We start from the raw sequence: 19,807 nt of genomic DNA, 5'->3' as shown, positions 1-19,807 counted from the left end.
GCTTAATTTTTTTCCCAATTTGCTCTACCTCGTTCCCCCAGCAGCGCAGAGGGACAAGGAATGGGGGCTGTGGTCAGTTCATCACATGTTGTCTCTGCTGCACCTTTTTCCTTGGGGGAGGACTCCTCACATTCTTCCCCTGCTCCACTGTGGTTCCTTCCCTTGGGAGACAGTTCTCCAGAACTTCTCCACTGTGAGTCCTTTCCATAGGATGCAGTTCTTCATGGGCTGCTCCAGCATGGATCCCTTACACTGGGTGCAGTCCTTCAGGAACAGACAGCTCCAGCATGTGTCCCCCTGGGACCTGTTCTGGGTCACAGCCTCCTTGGGGGTATCCGTGTGCTCTGGGTGGGGCCCTTCACAGCCTGCAGGGAGATCTCTGCTCCCCCATGGATCCCCCAGGCTGCAGTGGCACAGCTGCCTCACCATGGGCTGCACCAGGGACTACAGGGAATCTCTGCTCCAGTGCTAGGAGGACCTCCTGCCCCTCCACTGACCTTGGTGTCTGTGGGCTGTTTCTCTCATGTTCTCACTCCTCTCTCTGGCAGAAATGGTGCAGTTTCCCCCCCCCCCCCCACCCCTTTTTAATCTGTTATTTTGGGGCTCTGCCACTGTCTCTGCTGGGCTTGATCTTGGCCAGCTGTAAGTCCATCTTGGACCCAGCTGGATCTGTCAGAAATGGGGGAAGCTTCTGGCATCTTCCCATGGAAGCCACTTCTGTAGACCCCTGCTACCAGAACCTTGCCATGCCATCCCAGTACAGCTTCCACACAGCCTGGCTTCAAATGTCTGATGCAGCTCAGCAAGTCCCAGGTTCCAGGGATTGCCTGTGACCTCTGTCTGAGGCCAAGAAAAATGGCCCTCTGTCCTTCCAGAGGTGTGCTGTCTTGGAGAAGCTGTGCTGCCAGCTGGATGAGTTCAGTGAGCAGGTGGCACACCAGAGAACATGAAAGGGAGATAGACAGGGTCTTCTCTGAGTCTGAAGAGCTTGAAGAGCCTCAAACCCATCTGGAACAGGGGAGACAGCAGTGTCTGCCTTGCACTATCAAGGTAAGAAAAACCTCTGGAGAAAAGGATGGATGGAAGCTGATGACTTCTGACGCCAAGAGGAATGTTCTTGCCCCACCTATGGGTTTACAGCTGCAAAACAGGTTAATTGCCCACTTAGCTGAAGAGAAGCTAGATAAGCATGGGGGCCCAGATGGTGAGCAATACCTTGCTGATGAGAGGAAATGGAGTGAGAAGGAGCAGGCACTAATAGGACAAGTCAGTAATTAACTACAGATCTAGTGTTGGGAACATCATAAGATCCTAATAGGTTGTGGTAAGAGCAGGCAGTGAGGTGGACTGAAAACTGGATGAATGGCCAGGCCCAGGGGGAGGTCACTGACACAAAGTTTAGTTGGAGGCCAGTAACCAGCACTGTACTCCAGGGTCAATACTGGCTCAAATCCTCTTTAACATCCTCATTAACATTCTGGATGATACAGAACAGTGCAGAGTGCACCTTAGGGAGTTTGCAGCTGACACAAACTTGAAAGGATTGGCTGATATGCCAGAGGGTTGTGTTGCTATCCAGAGGGACCACAACAAGTTGGAGAAATAAGCTGATGGGAAACTTATGAAGTTCAACAAGGAGAAGTGCAAAGTCCTGCAGTTGGGAAGAAACAACCCCATCTGTCTGAACAGGCTGGGGGCTATCCATCTGGGAAGCAGCTTGGCAGAAAGGAACCTGCAGGTCCTGGTGGACAAGGTGAACTGAGCCAACAATGTGCCCTTGCAGCACAGAAAGTGAATGGTATCCATGGCTGCGTTAGCCAAAATGCTGCCAGCAGCTTAAGGGAGGTGGTCCTTTGCCTTTACTCGGCCCTGGTGGGGCCACACTTGGACTGCTGTGTCCTGTCCTGGACTCCTTGTACAAAAGACAGAGACACGCTGGAGAGAGGCTGAAGAAGGGCCACAAAGGTGATTAAGGGTGAAGCATTTTCCCTATGGGGCAGGGCTGAGAAAGCACAGACTGTTCAGCCTGGAGAAGGCTCAGGGGGAATTTGATCAGTGCATGTAAGACATATGGAAGGAGGGTGGAAGGAATGCAAAGCCGGGGTCTTTGCAGTGGATCACAGTGACAGGACTAAAGGCAATGGGCAGAAACATATGCAGGAGGCTCCCTCTGAACATCAGGAAATGTTTTGTACCATCAGGATTGCTGAGCACTGGCATAGCTTGGCCAGGCTGGTTGTGGAGTCATCATCCTTGGAGGTATTCAAAAGCCAGCTGGACATGGTTCTGGGTAACTGGGTCTGGGTGGCTTTGCATGAGCAGGAGGGTTGGACCAGGTGACATCTGGAAATCCCTTCCCAGCTCACCCATTCTGTGTTCATTCAAATGCTTCACCTAGAGTTATATTTCTTATGTTCATGGGTAAAGGAGGAAGTATTTAAAGAAATTCTAATCACTGTATCTAACTGCATCCAGCAAACAACTCTCTCTGAAGACTGCTGTGGTTAAGAATATTTAACATTAGAAGCTGCTACCTTGAGCTTAATGTAGACTTGCTTTAAAACAGAGAGGAGGCTGTCTTCATCAAAGCTGGTGTTTGAAATGGAAAACATTTTGGTAAATATAAAATACTCAAATAGCTGCCACATTCACCAAAAATATGGAAAGAGCCAGCTTTTGTGGCTTAAATTTGCTCATTTCTCATCTTAAACAGAATGAGATGCATTTATAATACTGCACAATGTAACTGTATATCTTCTGCAAAAGTAAAAAAAACTTCTTGTTTTATAATCAGTGACACAGGAGAACTCTAAAACAAAAAAAGAAGTGAATAAAATCTTATTATAATCTATTCATCAAAATGGAAAGCAAGACCAATTTTCACCTGAAAATAAGTTTTGTGAGAGAGTTCTTAAAAGAAGCAAGGCTAGATTTAATTCCATTGGCCACAGAAATAGAATGTGAGTTAACCTGTGTCTCAACCAGACATTTCAGCACCTGGCAATGAATCCAGATGTTTCCCCAGACCTGTTCCCAGTCCCAGCTTTGCCCAAAAGTTGCAATTCAGTAAAAAGTAAATTTCAGTTAAGATTAGCAATATATTTACTAGTAGCCAATTTATTTTAACAGGAATGAATCATACTTCCCAGTGAAATGGTTGAGGTATTTTCACTAATTGTTTACACCCAAAATGTTTTCTTAACCTTTGAATGTTACAATTTTGACACCCTCTCTCTTTGAGTAAAAAACTTTGTATAAATAATGTTTCCTGTGTCCTTCTGACATTATACTGTGGCAGCAAGATATGAAGTCTGAAAAAGACTTCATTTTCATATCCACAAATCAATAGAAGTGAAGGACACATGATACAAGTTACATATAGATCAGAGGAGTTGTAATTTTTATAATACTGGGACTGCCTGTGGTGCTTTGGGGGTAGATGAAATCAGGTGGTGCTATTCCAATAAGATAAAAGTCCTAATTAGATACTAGAAGGCTAGAAACACCTGGCAAGGATTTCCTGAAAAGGTGCTCTTCCACAAAAAAATCAGGATCCAGTACCATGGATTCTCTGCAGAGAGAAACTTCATGCTGTGCATTGGGTCTCTCAAATGCCATTCAGCACAATTCTAATCCCACGATAGAAAAGAGCTTTCAGAGATGGCAGGACATGGTATTCAGGTGCAAATGCTCATGAGAATACAGACTGTCATGAATATTCAGGATGTTTTTCCTTTCCCCAGGCTTTCTTGGGAGTGCACTGCCATTCATACAGCTGTGTGCAAAAACCGCAGAAGGAGCCAGGTTCTATAGTGGGAATTTCTTTACTTCATCTGAGTTCTTAGATTATTTTTGTGTACTCACTCATCTTTCTTATCAGTTTGTGTTGATGTTGCCTTGCATACTGACAGCCAGTTGAGCTCATGGCTGAGATAAGGTTCCACAAAAGTCCACAAGTAAATCAGTAAAACATTGTTTCATACCTTTCTCTCTGAATCCAGGCTTTAAGGCCCGAGGATCCAGCCCCCCAGGGAACCTAAGGTGTTGAAAACCACTGTTGCTTCTGGAAATGGAATACTTCTTGCTTAGTGAAGAACTGCTTGCATAAATGTGTCCAATACAAAGCTGCTAAGGTACTTTCAGGAAGGCTATTATGGAAGATTTGGAAAAAAATTAAGTGCTTCTTCACTCCTCTTCACTGTTCCTTCCCTTGCCCAGTTCTGCAATAAAATAGTTTTCAGTATAAATATCTTGGACTTCATAGAAATATAGAAGCACTTAGGTTGGAAGAGACTTCTAAGATACTCAAGCCCAGCCATTAACCCAGGACTGCCAAGTCCACCACTAAACTTGTCCTCATGTGCCACATCTACATGTTCTATCTGCAGGAATGAGGACTCCACCACTTCCCTAGGCAGTCTGTTCCAACGCCTGACAACGTTTTCAGGGAAGAAATTTTTCCTAGTATCCAATCTAAACCTCCCCTGGTACAGCTGGGGGGCATTTGCTCTTTTCCTGTCACTTGTTACACAGGAGAAGAGACTGACCCCTAGATGACTTCACCCTCCTCTCAGGCAGTTGTAGAGAGTCAAGGTCCCCCCTGAGCCTCCTTTTCTCAGCTAAACATCCCCAGCTCCCTCAGACACTGCTCAAAAGACTTGTGCTCCAGACCCTGCAACAGCCATGTTGCCCTTCTTTGGATACACTGCAGCATTTCAGTGATACAGATTTCCAGACAAAAGTGCACAGGATTAGGGAGAGCTCTCAGGTGTACCTTTGTACCTTTGCTTTTCTTGAGTGCTTCATGTATAAGCTCTCTGTTGAGGCAAATCTTGGTGGCTTGAATGTTGAATTTTTGTCTGTTGAATATTTGTAAGAACAAAGAGGTGGAAGTACCATTTCCCACCTCACCTGGCTTGTGTAAGAGCCCTTTAATATTTTCTTTATTTTAGTTTCCCCATCCAGACATTTCAGCTTTTCCTGGCTCCTTTTCTAGCTCTGTGTTGGAGCTAAGAAAGCTGACCTGATCTGGCTGCCAAGATGAGTCAGCAGAAGAGCTCTTTGTCCCTCCACATAGTCCTAATGTCTGACACTTCCTGGGAAGAGGAATGATTTCTTAGACACTGGAATTTCCTTTGCTGCAATCAAGAGAGATGGGCTGGGGATTAAATGAGATTGAAAAAACATTCTTATGGGGAGTCAACTGCTAAAATGCCAGAAATTCAGTGTGAAGTGAGTAAATAAAACTAAGATCACTATTCCTTCATTCCAGAGCATGCCAAGAAAAGAGTTTATATCTTTGTGTGTATGTATTTAGGTTGCATTGTGCCTGCAATTTAATTTAACATAATATAGGGAGAGCAAAAATTGAAGCCAAGTCACTCCATGGAAAACTCTGGCATGTTAGTAGACAAGACACTTCCTAGCTTCAAACATGAAAACTTGAGTCATTTTTGTTGGATGTCCTCATTATATTGGCAAGCAGTACATGTTAAAATCCCCATTGTTGAGAAATCTAAATTCCCTTTTCCCTTAAAATATCTGTACTCAGTATAGGAGGGCTTATGACCTTTTTGTAAGTGAACAAATGTTATAGTGAATAATGGTTGCAGTAGTTTGGTGAGGATTTTGTGTGGGGAAAGTGCTGCTCTTGGCCAAAGTAAATGCTGGCAAAATCAAGATAAGCTGGTGGAAGAGACATTTTTCAAGCAAGTTGGTAGCTTGCTCCAGACAAAGTCATCTTTTCCTGTGTGTAGGATGGAAATAGCGCTTCCCTCTTCAGAGGGATGTCAGAACTCATCGAAGGAAGGTGAGGCAGCCAAGGCCATGTTCAGACTGCTTGTACCCTAATGCCTGTCACAACTCCATCTCTCCATTGTCTGAGGAATCAAGTCTGAGCAGTCTGAGTCACTCATGACTAATTTGAATGTAGTAGTTATAATTCCTAAATTAAGCTCCCTGAGTAGGGAGTGTGAACACACCTTCAGATGTTACAGTAAAGGGAGGGCCATCTAATTATCTTAAGAGTCTGTACTTTCCCAGAGATTTCTTTACTAAAGGATTGGGTTGCTTTAGTCCATTTCTTCAGTTCTCTCTCAATTCATAATCTTTTTTCCATTTGCTCTAAAAACCCATTTCCTCACTAATGTTAAAATAAGTGATACAACAGCCATTTATTTGTTGCAGGCTGACAGTTCCCAAAATCTGGGAAATTTTGTATCTATTCAAAAAGCGATGGTCAACACAATTCTGTCAGCTAAAATCCCTGTAGGAGATGCATGTCATGCAGCAAAAGATCTCTGCTGAAGCTACTTGAATTATTTCCTCAGACAGAGTGAGCAGTAGTGACAGATGGCCTTTTTTCCTATTCTCCATGTATTGCTGGAGGTTTGCCTTGCAGAGCCATGCTGGTTGGGATAAGAAAGCAAACAGAGCTGCCTTGAGGCTTCACAACAGCATAAACACATTGAAAGTTGGGGCTCTGGGGAGAGGAGCCAGAGCTGGACCAAATGGTGAGGACAAAACCAAAATCCTTTGCATTTTCTATTTGCTGGTGGTGCTGCTGCTGTCACGGTGGGGTGGGAAAGAAGGAGGTGGTGACTGTAGCTGGTACAAAATCACACGTTGCCCATGCCAGCAAGACTCTGGTAAAACTCTACCCTAAGTATTTTGTCCCAGGTCACACAAAGTCTCAATCAGGTGAAGCAGGCCGGCTATGTCAGTGAGGAGAGGGAAGGGCTGATATTCCCAGCTAACACAGCCATGCAAGTGGGAAGGAGCTTCTGAGCTAGTGAGTGTTAAACTGTCAAAAACATTGCTTGTAGCTGCATCACTGCTCACTGCATTCAGGAGGGTGTTACACTGCTAAAAAAAAAACAACAAACCCCAGTTTTACTGAAATAGCTGTGTCCTCGCTAGACGTGCTTTTCAGGATAGCACTCTGCTATTCCCGAGCTGATAAGGCTGCCCTGCCGTGCAGATAGCCTTGACCGTGCTGCTATTCGTTCTCCTCTGTGGAATGGCAATCATAATATTTCACCCTTTGTCTTCATCCTAAGAGCCAGGGATGTCAGATCCATCCTGGGGAAACAGCCAGATCCCCCAGGTTTGGCTGTCAACTCGGCTCTGCATCCGTCGCTCCACAATGAGCCTCCCACTGCGGGCGGTGGTGGGGGAAGGTAAACTGTGACCTTGTGTGGCAGTGAACTGCATAGCTGTGCCTTATTGTCAGACCTGATTGTTGCTTTCAGGATTGGTCTATAAGAAAGTTCCCTTTTAGAGCTTTTTCTGTTTCTGCCCTTTGTTTCTCTTCCTTTCTCATTTTCCTGTGTCTGAATCTAGCGACGCACATGATTTATACCAGTGCAAACCCAGTTGCATTGATGTGGAAGGATCTGCAGCTGCTGGTGTTAGCTTGACTGGGGAATTGCTCAGTGGCTTTGACTCCTCCTAGAGCCTGGAGTCATTCTGCAACTCGACTAAGTTAAGCTTCAATGATCGCTGCCCAGTTCCTCTCTTGGGCTGCATGATCTTGTCCTCGTATGGAGTTGTGCTGGCCTGCAGCCAGGCTGCACTTCTTTGTGTCCATGTGCTCCAGAAAACATATCCAACACATTCCCTTAGTTAGCTGGATGCCCTACCAAGGCCCAGTGCTTGCTTTCACCTGGCTCTCTTTCCTTTATCCTCTGAGGAGAGGAATAAGCACAAATCCTGATTTCTCACTGAGTTGCCTTGGCCATCTACAAAGACATCCAGACCAGTCCCAGTAAAATCATGGAAAAGATTATTCTGAGAGGTATTGAAAACACCTGGATGACACAGACATTGGTTATAGCCAGCATGGCTTCATGAGGGGAAAGTCCTGCTTATCAAACCTAACGTCCTTCTACAACAGTTATCTCCAAAAGCCAGTAGGTGTAATCTTGGACTTCAGCAAAGCTTTCAATAGTCTCACAGTGTCCTTCTGGATAAAATATCCAGCACACAGCTGGATAAACGCGCCATGGATTGCTGAGCAGCTGGCTCACGGATCAGGTACACTGGATTATAGTGGATGGGTGACATCAGAGTGGGAACCTGTCACTAGTGGGGTTCCACAGGGCTCCATCCTCAGCCATGTGCTCTTGGTCATCTTCATTAATTACTTGGACACAGGACTGGAAGAGAAACTAAGTTCACTGACAACACTAATTTGGGAGGAGCTATTGACTCCCTTGAGGATTGAGAGGCCCAGAAGAGAGACCTTGACAAATCTGAGGTCTGGGCAGTCACCAACTGTGCTAGATTCTGCACTTGGGATGGGGCAACCCTGGATGTGTGGACAGACTGGAGAATGAGAGGTTGGAGAGCAGCACTGAGGAAAGGGATCTGGGAGTCCTGGTCAATGGCAAGTTGAAAAAGAATCAGGAGTGCCCTGGCAGCCAGGAGGGCCAACCCTGTCCTGAGGTGCATCAGGCACAGCATCACCAGCTGGGCAAGGGAGGGGATTGTCCTGCTCTGCTCTGAGTTAGGGCAGCCTCACCTCGAGTGCTGGGGGCAGTTCTGGGTGCCACAGTATAAGACAGACATGAAGCTGTTAGAGAGTGTCCAAAAGAGGTCTATGAATGTAGTGAAGGTCCTTGAGAAGAAGCCAGATGAGGAGTGGCTGAGGTCACTTCACCTACTTAGTTTGGAGGACACTGAGGGGAGACCTCATTGGAGTCTGCAGCTTCCTCATGAGGGGAAGAGGAGGGGCAGGCACTGATCTCTTCACTCTCATGACCAGTGACAGGACCCGAGGCAATGGCCTGAGGTTGTGTCAGGGGAGGTTTAGCCTGGAGATTAGAGAAAGGTTCTTCACCCAGAGGGTGGCTGGGCACTGGAACAGGCTCTCCAGGGAAGTGGTCACAGCACCAGCCTGACAGAGTACAAGAAGCATTAGGACAGAGCTCTCAGGCATCTGGTGTGACTCTTGGGGTGGTCTGTGCAGGGCTTGGGGATCCTTGTGGGTGCCTTCCAACTCCCTATTCTGTGATTCTATGATTCTATTATTAGAAGTGATGTAGCTAAAAGCTTGTTAAAACTTGGAAGCAAAACTGATTATAATATGTTTTTCAGTACAATCTGAACACTGAAGCTGTGCAGGATATGTGATGATTGGACCATCTTCAGTCCTGTAGCTAGAAAGGAGCTGATCTTGGTAATGATTTTCAGGAGCAAACAGTCACCTGTACAATGCCACCAAGCCTTTTGCCTGAAGTGCAGGCAGAGGCCACCTTGGGAGTTATCTGGAAGTATGATTCTTCATGCCAGCTTCACAAGGGGATGGTGAGCGACAGCAATAAGCAGGGACTTGCTTCTTCTCCAACACTTTGCTACTACACGAGGCTGAAGCAGCCAAATAGCATCAGGCCCAAGGTTCATCTGTTCTCCAGGCAGTGCTCCTCCCAGGCACACCTTCCTCTGTGACATCTCCTTGTGGGGCCACAGCAACATGCCCTACCCATAATAAAGGCATTACGCTAAATAATATTTTACAGTCAAAACTGTTATTGCATATGGGTACTTTGTGCCATTTGGATATGTCACTGTTTAAATATTTTCTAATGCCCTTAATGATATTAATGAAGAAAAAACCCCTCTTTTTGTTTTTTTGGTTTTTTTGGTTTTTTTTCTTTTTAATTGCAGGAAACAAATAGCAATCTTGCTGCTTTTAGGTAGGTTGTAAGTCCAACAAAATTAGCTACTAGAAACACTCTTTGCATTTGCAAAAGGCAAAAGACAAAATCCTGCTTTTTTTCCCCCAGTATATCCTAGTGCATTTTTAAAATAATTGTAACCCCTTTGTAAGTATCCCACAGTGTGGTAGAGGCATTTTAGTCAGCAAGCTTTGGTGGGAGGTATTCTGGAGAATAGGATGTTTTGGAACTGGATGACCTTCACAACCACATTTTAGATGATCCTTGTGAAAACCATTTTTAAAACCAGTGTAAATTAAATGAGCTAATGTAGCAGTCTGCAGGAGATGCTGGACTCACAGTCAGATGGGAACAAAGGACCCACGGGAGGAAATTCAACTTAGAGGATGCTAATTCACACCTATAAACTACTGTGCACAAAACCAGCTGGGACTGAATTCCCTGCTCCTCTTTGGATGTTAATGAGAAAAAATGTGTAGCAATAATGGGTTAATCACCCTTCAAGAAAGGCTTTTGGGTGAAACTGAACAGGGGACAGAGAGAGAAGAGGAGAATCAGGTTTAAGTTCAGCAGCAGCACCAAGAAATCTGGCTATAGATGCCCAGAAAGGTGCTAATGCATCTGCTTCTGCTTCCACCAGTGTTACAGTGGTGTGGCAAAGTCTGCTTCTGCTCTAGCAGTGAAATGGAACCTAATCAGTGAGGAATCTTGCTAAAATTCCAGATTATGATTGTTATTATTATTATTGCTCTCCAATAAACCATAAACATGCCAGGCTCTCCAGTGAGCAAGCCCAGTGAATGCAGTTGATGTTAACCTGAAGTGATAGATTCCTGGGTGTTCCTCACTCTCCACAACAGCATTTTGTTTGGAAAGGAGCAGGATGCTTGAGAGAGGGTCAAGCTGCAGCCTGTCCCAACCCCTCACAAAGTTCAGAGACTTGTGGTGCAGGGGTGCTTACCAGTGACCTGTAGGTTGGCACAACAACTCCTCATCCCTCCTAAAATCTCACTCATCCCATGCATCCTTTCTATTTTTCCTTGAGAGATTCCCTGTAACTGCTTCAGAGCTTCAATGCAAACACCTTTGTTTGAAATACAAAATGACAGCAGCAGATGCCTTCATAGACAGCAAAAGGCTTGGAGAAGGGCAGAGTAAATAAACAGTGAAAATTAAATATATATTATTGCCACACAGAGAGGAGCTTTCTGTTCAAAATGAAGCAATTAACATGTAGGGACTCATTCTGCTGGGCTGGGAGGAAGCAGGAGGCACGTTATTTAAACAAATTGCCATGTAGCCCGTGATTATCATTAGGATTCATTCAAGCCCAGGCATTCAGTAAAGCTTCTGCTCTGCGGCTGGCTCTGTGCTGCCTCTCTATCAGTACCTATTGTTTCATAATCTCGCCATACTCGACGCTTTTTTTATCCCAACCAAGTCTGCCTTGTTTGTTACCCTCCCCACTGACTAAGCCAGAGCACATTAACAATGCAGGGTTTCATTCAGCTCTTTTTCTCGGGTTAGCTGAAAGAGGGATGTCTTCTCCCCTAATTGCAGAGGATCTCTTCAGCTTTGCAATTTCTGCACTGAAGCTTTTTTAGGGGAAGGCGCGGGGCTATACATAAACCCAAGAACTCACTGGCAGGGCAGATAATTGCTCTTTCCCTCCAAGCAGAGCAGAGCCCTCCTAAACAGCTCTGCAGAGTCAAGCTTCTGCATGGCAGTCGGGAACCTCACACGTGGCACAGCAGCCACAGGCTCTCTCCCTCTGTCCCAGCCAGATGGCTTCCCTCTGCTCACAGCAGCACAGCTCAGGTGGGCTGTCTAGGACCTGATCTGGCCTTTCCCAGCCATGCTCTGCCCAGGGGCAGACCCCATCTGGGGTGTGAAGCTGAGCAGGACAAGGATGTGCTGCCAAGTGTGCCTCTTGCACAGGCACCACCACCACATGCTCACCACTGGGAAGAGAATCACTTTCCTTGCAAGAACAGGGGGATTGTCACAAATATTTCCAGGTTTTTAAATTTTTTCCTCCCTCTGTTCTGATCTAGAACAAAACCAACACCTTTTTGTTGCTTTAGGAGTATTGACCTGACTGAGGAACAATCTTGCTTCCTAGATGCTGGGAGGAGCAGCCTGGTCATCTCCAAGGAGCCCCAAACTTTGCATGGTCACTTTCCCCTTGGCACATCTGCCAAGTCCCCAGTGCCCACAGTGTCCTGTGGCAGATCAGAGCTGTAGCACAGGAATCCATCCCTGACAAGTCTCAGCATGGTCAAACCTCCCTTGGCATCTTCCCTCACCCTTTCTCCTCTCCATGAGTGTCTGTGCCTCCCAGTGTGGGTCGAGCACATCCAGCATCCAGGACCCCACTGTACGGACACGCAGACTCACCGTCGCTCCCTTCTCTCCTGCCAGGAGCACATTGCAAAAACACCTTTCCCTTCTGCAGCAAAGTGGCCTCCTCTGCTTCTCTCCTATCGAAACCTCAAAGTGATGTTTTTGGAGCATCACTCAGGGTGGATTAATCCAATCAGAACTGGGCTGTGTTTCCCTTTTGCATGCTGTGTTTCAGAGATGCACCCAGCACAGCATCAAAGCCTCTCCACCCACAACTGAAGGGAAAGTGCAACCTTAAGTATATAAAATGCAAAACTACCATAGACAAATACATATTTTGCATATAATGTGTCCATATAAACAAAGTTTATAATCCATATAAACACACATAGAGCATTTATATATGAAACAGATATTAATACTACATAATGAACACAAATTTATATTTCTCTGCTATATGCACTTATTTACATTTATAAATATATATTGTGGCTATACAATGTACTTGAGCCACTGGTTGTAGCTTAAATAAGACATTTTCAGACTAACATTTTCACATATGTCCAAGAAGAGAAGGCTGTGCCCAGAGGCAGTTGCCTATGGTTCAGGTACTGCAGATAGGGATGGAGAGGGGGTCTTGGAGAAGCTTCTGCACAATGAGCCAGGAGATCTTTAGCAAACACAGGCTCAGGGCTTTGCTTTAAATTGTGCCTCTTATGTGAGGAGAGAAGGTGCTTCCTCAGCTCAGGCCCCTTGCTGCTGTCTGAATCTGTTCCTCTGCAGTTTAGGGTAGCTCTCTGGTCACCCAGGCCTGGCCATGACAGGAGGACAACCACATTCCATGGGACAAGAAGCTGTGCTCAGCACGATGAACCATCTCCCAAAGCAGGTCTCCAGCAGCATCCCTGCAGGGTGGCCTTGGCTGGGCTGCAGCTCCTGATCCCTCTGCTAGGGGGGATAGCCCATAGCCCCAAATCTGAACCCTCTCCAAGTGTCAGCAGCAGCTTGCACAGGATTTTGAAGTTCACATTTCTGGATTTAGGCTCAGGAGCTGTGGCTGAGCTAACCATAGCCACTAAATCCCCTTCTGGATCAGGAGCTTGGTGTGGTGCAGCCTAGCAGTACCTTTGCACTGCAAAACAATGACTGGCTGCTATGGGACCCAGAAGGGACCTGGGACTGTGCCTGGCATGGTGCCTGGAGAAAAGGAGGCTCAGGGGGCACCTTATCACTCTCTACAACTGCCTGAAAGTATGGTGTAGCCAGGTGGGGGTCCGTCTCTTCTCCCAAGCAACTAGTGGCCTCAAGTTGCACCAGGGGAGGTTTAGACTGGATACTAGGAAAAATTTATTTCCCAAAAAGGTTGTCAGGCATTGGAACAGGCTGCCTAGGGAAGTGTTGGAGTCCCCATTCCTGGAGGTATTTAAAAGATGTACAGATGTGGCAAGTGGGGACATGGTTTAGTGGTGTACTTGGTAGTACTGGATTAACAGTTGATCTTAGAGCCTTTTCCAAGACAAACAATTCTGTGATTCTATATGCTAAATCAGCAAAAATGCTGAGCTGTAAGAAGCAAGACTAAATCCAGGTATCTAAGAAGTTCTAGCTTCAGTTTGAGCTTTGAGCAGGCAAGGAGCTGTGCCAACCTAACCTTCCTGTCCTAAGGCTGCTCGAGATAGTACAGGCAGATGAAGCCCCTAAATAAAGTGAGAGAGGAAAACATAAGAATCAAAACAGAAATGTTTCACAATTTCTGCTTTCTGAAGCATACAGGCATATTAACAAGGACATCGGAAGTCGGTACTCTGTCCAGAATGGAAAGTCACTATAAAATACTAACAAAAGTGTCTTATCATCACCAAATATTGATTTGCCCACTTCACATTTTCTTATCTTTGTGCCTTGTTAATATTGAAGTTATTTTCCATATTTTCTGAAATTTCTGTGCATCATCTGCAACTAAATTTCATAGCAATTAACTCCTCAGGACCTATCAATTGTATAAGAGAAGACTGGGAAATAAGCTCAGGGAATTCCTGAAGATGAACATTGAACTGCTAATGATTAATCATAATATGCATAATAATGAGGATGGTGATGGCCATTTGAAGACCAACATATGACAAATGATAGTGTAAATATTCTTCACTCTGCCTTGTTGTCTTGATACTTGTTTTGCTTCTTGGAATGTTAATACTGAGAAAGAATTAACTAGTGGTTTAAATTACAACTCCGTCAGTGCAAAAAAAATTGTGTTCCTGCAATTTGGATATGAAAAAGATGTAAGTAACTTCCTAGCTAGTTATTTTAAAATATTAAAAGTAAAAATAGTAAGCAGGTATTAATTCAAACACTCCAGGACTGACTGATGCTAGGTTATCCAGGCTCAAAGGGATTTTTCTTCCTCAGATGAAATGAGCACTGCAGTGTGGTGTTGCTGAAATGAGGGCTGGCTACAGTTCCTTTGGCCCTACTGATTCCATCTGAGTTAGCTTTCAGTTTCCCAAATATCTTGTGCAATCTCAGCTCCCACAAGGGATTAACCTGCCACTCTACAGCTCAACATCTTGCTTGGAGCTGGCTCTTAGTGTGAAACACACAGCCCTACATGAGCAGTGATGCTCCTCAACCTGCACAAACCTGTCAGAGCTCACCCAGCCTGACGTCTCGGGACCTGGCATGACCCATGCCATCATTTCAGGAATTCATGTTTTTCCATGAGACTTGAGCTCTGCCCGTCATCTCCCTTTGCAGCAGGCCACAGCAGTGCCCTTTGGGGACAGCTGTGTGGCACCTTGCAGCCAGCATGACACATCCCAGGCTACCATGCTGGCCCAAAACTGGCTGCCCCAGAGGGTTGGCCCTCCTCCCCGGCACACTGGAGAGGACAAGACAGCACTGTAAATCCTTGGGGGGGAGTTTGCCAGCTCTGGGGCAATGTTCTAGCAGGTCCAAATAACTGTGATTGGGGCAAGACAGGGGGATTGGCCATGGGAGCCAGCAAGGCAGTGCAGGGCAGTAGCTGCCACCCCAGCAAGTGCTGGGTGTCTGCTGTAAACATCAGCCAGGCAGGAATTGCTCCAGGCTTCCCGTGATGGCAGAGGCTTTGGAAACCCTCCTCCAGCTTAAACCAGATTTGCCTTCTTCAGCGCAAGCCTAATGGGATTGTAAGCAGTTAAATCTCTGTGACTTTCTCAGACAGTGTAATTTTACACAGCCTTGCCCTCTTCTCCTCTTTTCTATACCACATCCTCTTTCTATATCTTAAGATCGGACAGTTTTCTTTTGTTTCAACTTGGGTTTACTCAAAAGAAAAACAATTACTCTCTAACCAGTTTAAACAAATGTAAAATAACCTGCTGTGACCAGGCAGAGAGAAAAGTGTGAGGGAAAAATACTCTGCCTTCCCCTAAATGCCCTGCCTTCCCCTGCCAAGTCACCTTCCAAAGCAGCATCTGCTCCTCCAACCAATTACAGGTGTCAGGCTGCCTCAGGATCTCTTGGTGTTTTACAGTGATCCATTAAGGAAACACATTACACAACTCTGAGCTGATAGGCTTATCCAGGCAGCTGGGAGATGCATCACCCTCCCTTCTGACAGCAGGGTGACTTTGCTGGGTCCTGGGATGGGCTCCATGATCCATGTCCTGCCTGGTGACTGGGCAGTTGGAGCCATTGCCTGGGCAGAGGCTCCAGTGCTCATAGGGAGAAAGCTTAAGATGAGAAAGCTTAAGATGAGAAAGCTTAAGATGAGATGCTGCTAGGGCAGCATCTGAAGAAGGATGTTAATCTATGGCAGTGTGGAAACCTGGAGAAGATCCTTTTCTTCTGGATAAACCACAAGTTCTCAGCTTATTGAATATAAGAGATAGCATATTGCTACCAAATTAGGGAAAACTGGCGAGATTTTTGTATTACTTCAGTTTTTGTCATCCAAAGAAGAAGTGCAAACATACTGTAGCTCCTCCTGCTTTCTGTCCCAGACCTGCTGGTGTTTGCTGTGCACCAGAAACCTGCTTCCCAATGTCTTCCCTGAGATGAGCTCAGCTGGTTGAATCATGGCACTAATAACTCCAAGGTAGTGGGTTTGACCCAAGTGATGGGTCACTCTCTTAAGAGCTGGACTGGATGATCCTTGTGGGCCCTTTCCAGCCCAGAATATTCTGTGATTCTGCAGCTCTGTTTGCTGTGTCTGCCACCAGGAGAGCCTGGTGTGTAACCCAGCGAGCGTCGCCACTCCTCTCACCTTTTCATTTTGTGTTGTGCCAAGAGCCACGGAGAATTTTAAGAGGATGATCTGCATCCCTCAGCAATTTCCAAGGACACTTGTCTTTCAAATGATGGATTTGTGATTCATGGCCAATAATTTAATGGTTTATGTGTGCTTTTCTGCTGGGCCAAGGATGTTTAAAAAGTCTTTGAGCCCAGACTGTGTGCATCTGTGTTAAGAGGCTGAAGGTGATGGGTGCAGCCCATACCACCCATGCTCCTTGCTCAGGCAGGCTGGCAGTGGCTAAGAGAGACCATTTAAGCTTAAATCTTCCTACTTTCTCCCCAGTTTCTATCAATACCAAAAGCAGAGGGGATACTCTTGTGATTTGGCTTAAATTTGCTTCTGATCTGGGTAAGCTGAGTTGAGATCAGGTGTTTTTATGCCAAAACATGTGATTTCTTACAAATAGTCCCCATCATTTCAGGGAGAACTTGGAGAAAGGAAAGGTACACAAGGAAAAGGAATCCACTGGTGACAAAGCTAGTCCTGTATTTCCTGGGGAAAATTACTATGGGGACTCATCAGAGTGGTCCATAAAAAAAACACTACACCAGCCAAACTCACCCTGAAGAGACCCAAGTGCAACTAAACTGTCTGCCCCTGCCCTTTACAAGGCCTGGTAAATCAAAAGACAAAAGAAGATACTTGGAAAATTAATTAGTTGTTCCCTAATTTGGTTCTTTGCACTTCCCTGTGTTGGCTGCCTGCTCCTCCAGAAGCAATTTGTAGGACCAGGGCATGAGTTTGCTGAATCCTGCAAAAATCCCCACTGTAGATGAGAATAGTGAGTGTGTGGGGTCTGCCAAGGTGACAAAAAAGGGTCCCTGGTGCCACCAAGCTCACAGCAGATCAAGGAGCAGAGCAGGCACTGTGCCTTCAGAGACAAACTGTAATTAAACCTGTGGGGCAGTGTTCAGAAAGGGACTGACACAGCACTACCCATTATTTTGAAGGGTATGTAGGAAAGAAAAGGTGGCAGCCAATTTAGGTCTGAAGCAGTCCAACTCGTGGCCCCTGCTTTGTTAACAGCAGGCATCTACTGTGGGTCTCCTCCCCATATTTTTGCTTCTCACAGGTGAGTTAAAAAGCTGTTCCTTGGGCCATGGGCATGGCTGGCACTTTGAAAAATCTCTGCTGCAATAGACTGGTTTGGACCTGTGCCTGTGACAGCTACCCAGGTTGCTGCTGGTGTTTCACATGCCCATCACTGTGGCATCTTTCATCAATATGAGTGCCCTTTGCAGAGGTCTCCAGCCCATCTGCCAGAAATGCAACCTGGGTAGCAATTAAGGACGCTTGATAAAAAGCATCTGCCCTCTAATTCATTGTTTCATTTCTTGGCATCCTTTTGTGGAGCAAACTGAAATAATATAGATGCTAAACAATACTCACTATGAGGGATTTATTAATTTTTTTATGCTATAAGTAACATCCAAAAACTATAGCTTGAAATAACGTATATTATCAAATATGTTTAAGAGGTGAAGTTTTATTAACTGCATTTGTTGTCCTGCACTGCATTTCCACTAGATTTTAAAATTGTAGTCATGTTTTACTCTGGTCCCTACCAATACAGGTTTCCAATGATCTGCACAGAAATCTTGACGTTTCTGCCTTAACTGTAAAATGTAAAAGTTAAATGTAAAAGGAAGACGAAGAGTGAATGGTCTTCTTTCCTCCTCATAATCTGCAGGACCCAAATGTATCTCCCAGTGTTTGATACCACTCAAAAATGTAACTGTAATTATTAGCAAGCCACCACCAGCACCTAGTGAGTCTGAACAGAACCCCAAGTGTATTATCTACCAAACCAGGCATTTACATCTGACTGCATCTCAGTCTTCTCAGATTCTATAGTAAGCAAAAGATGCTTATTCTGGCACTTTCCTCAAAGCAACCCACCAGGTTTCAGATATTACAGCCATCAGTCAATGCAGGTTGAGCATATTTGCAGCAGAGACCCCCTGCACTGCTGTCATGGCTGTAAGATTAAATTAAAAAGCACAGTTATCTTTTGTAGCCTGGAGCACTGTTATCTCTTCTAACACAAGGAAGCCTTATTCCTTTTCCACTGACAGAGCAATGCCAGGGACTCACCAAGTACTTTCTATGCAACACTTAAAAAAAATTAAAATCTGTGGCACTGAGACAATTATCTGAACTCTCATTTATTATGTGGAAGAAATCTGGCAGGACTTTTGGTAGATCTGGCAATGATTTTCTGCCAGGGAAGGAATTCCCTGTAGCCAGCAGGGAGGCTTTCAGTTTCTCATCCACTTGGCTTCCCTCTTGTTTTAATATGAGCTTGCTGAGTGCTGACAGGGGACATGGTGATGTGCAGCTCAGCATTTCCTAAAGCGAGCAGTTGAGGGGCAGCAGGGAGCACATGGGTCTGCCAAGGGGGTTTCTGAGGGGACCCAGCCAGCATTCCCCCCAAAGAGAGTCCCCTGTCAGTACCATTTTTCAAAGTGGATGAAGGAGGCTTGCAGGGTTTTGGGGTTTACTGCTGTTGTTTTCCCTCACTGCTTGTATTTACCTTGGCAGCTGGGGAAATACTGATCCGTGTTGCTGAAGGTTTGCTGGAGGTTTTCTGAGAGGCCCTGGTGGTTTTTTACTTAGTAGCTAGCTGAGGGTAGGAAAAAAGACCACCACAAACACCTCTCTCCCTTTTTCTCTTTTCCCATGGATCAGTTCCTTGACCTGATTCCCGACAAGCCTGCCAACCATCCATACTGGCACATGGCAGGGGCCTTGGGGAGCAGAACCAGCCTTTGTGCCTGGGGCTGGCAGCAGGGATGCCAGCCAAAAAGGCAGCACCCCTCTCCTCACCCAAAATACTTGGTGTAAAATACCAATTTGAGCTAAATTTTAGTAGCCACAACAAGCTGGCTGACACCCAGTTCAACTGAGCCAGATTTTACATCAACTGCATTGAATCATTGTAAAACTATCTGCAAACAATTGCTTACAAAAGGCTCCCTCCCCTCTCAAACAGCCCACACTCACATTTTTTGCTCCTGCTATGTTGTCATTGTCATGTTTTAGCTTAGATAGAGCATTGCCAACACTCATACTGCTTCAGGTTGCACTTTAAATCCAGTGTTTGAGACAAGCAGTCAAGTAGGAAACACAGAATGCTTTATTAGTTTCCTTTTGCCCTCTCCTCTCCTCTCCTCTCCTCTCCTCTCCTCTCCTCTCCTCTCCTCTCCTCTCCTCTCCTCTCCTCTCCTCTCCTCTCCTCTCCTCTCCTCTCCTCTCCTCTCCTCTCCTCTCCTCTCCTCTCCTCTCCTCTCCTCTCCTCTCCTCTCCTCTCCTCTCCTCTCCTCTCCTCTCCTCTCCTCTCCTCTCCTCTCCTCTCCTCTCCTCTCCCTTTGTCTATTATTTTCCTGCCTTCTATTGCCTCTGCCTACTTTTTCTTTTGCCTTGACTTTCATTCCTTGCTTGCTCCTTACTTCTCCCTTTTCCTCACACTGCTGAAGAAAGCTTAAAAATCCCTCCTGGGCTCACCCTAAAG

The sequence above is a fragment of the Melospiza georgiana genome, chromosome 2 (assembly GCF_028018845.1).
Source record: "Melospiza georgiana isolate bMelGeo1 chromosome 2, bMelGeo1.pri, whole genome shotgun sequence".
Classification (NCBI taxonomy): Eukaryota; Metazoa; Chordata; class Aves; order Passeriformes; family Passerellidae; genus Melospiza; species Melospiza georgiana.
Note: the sequence above shows the minus strand (reverse complement) of the source record.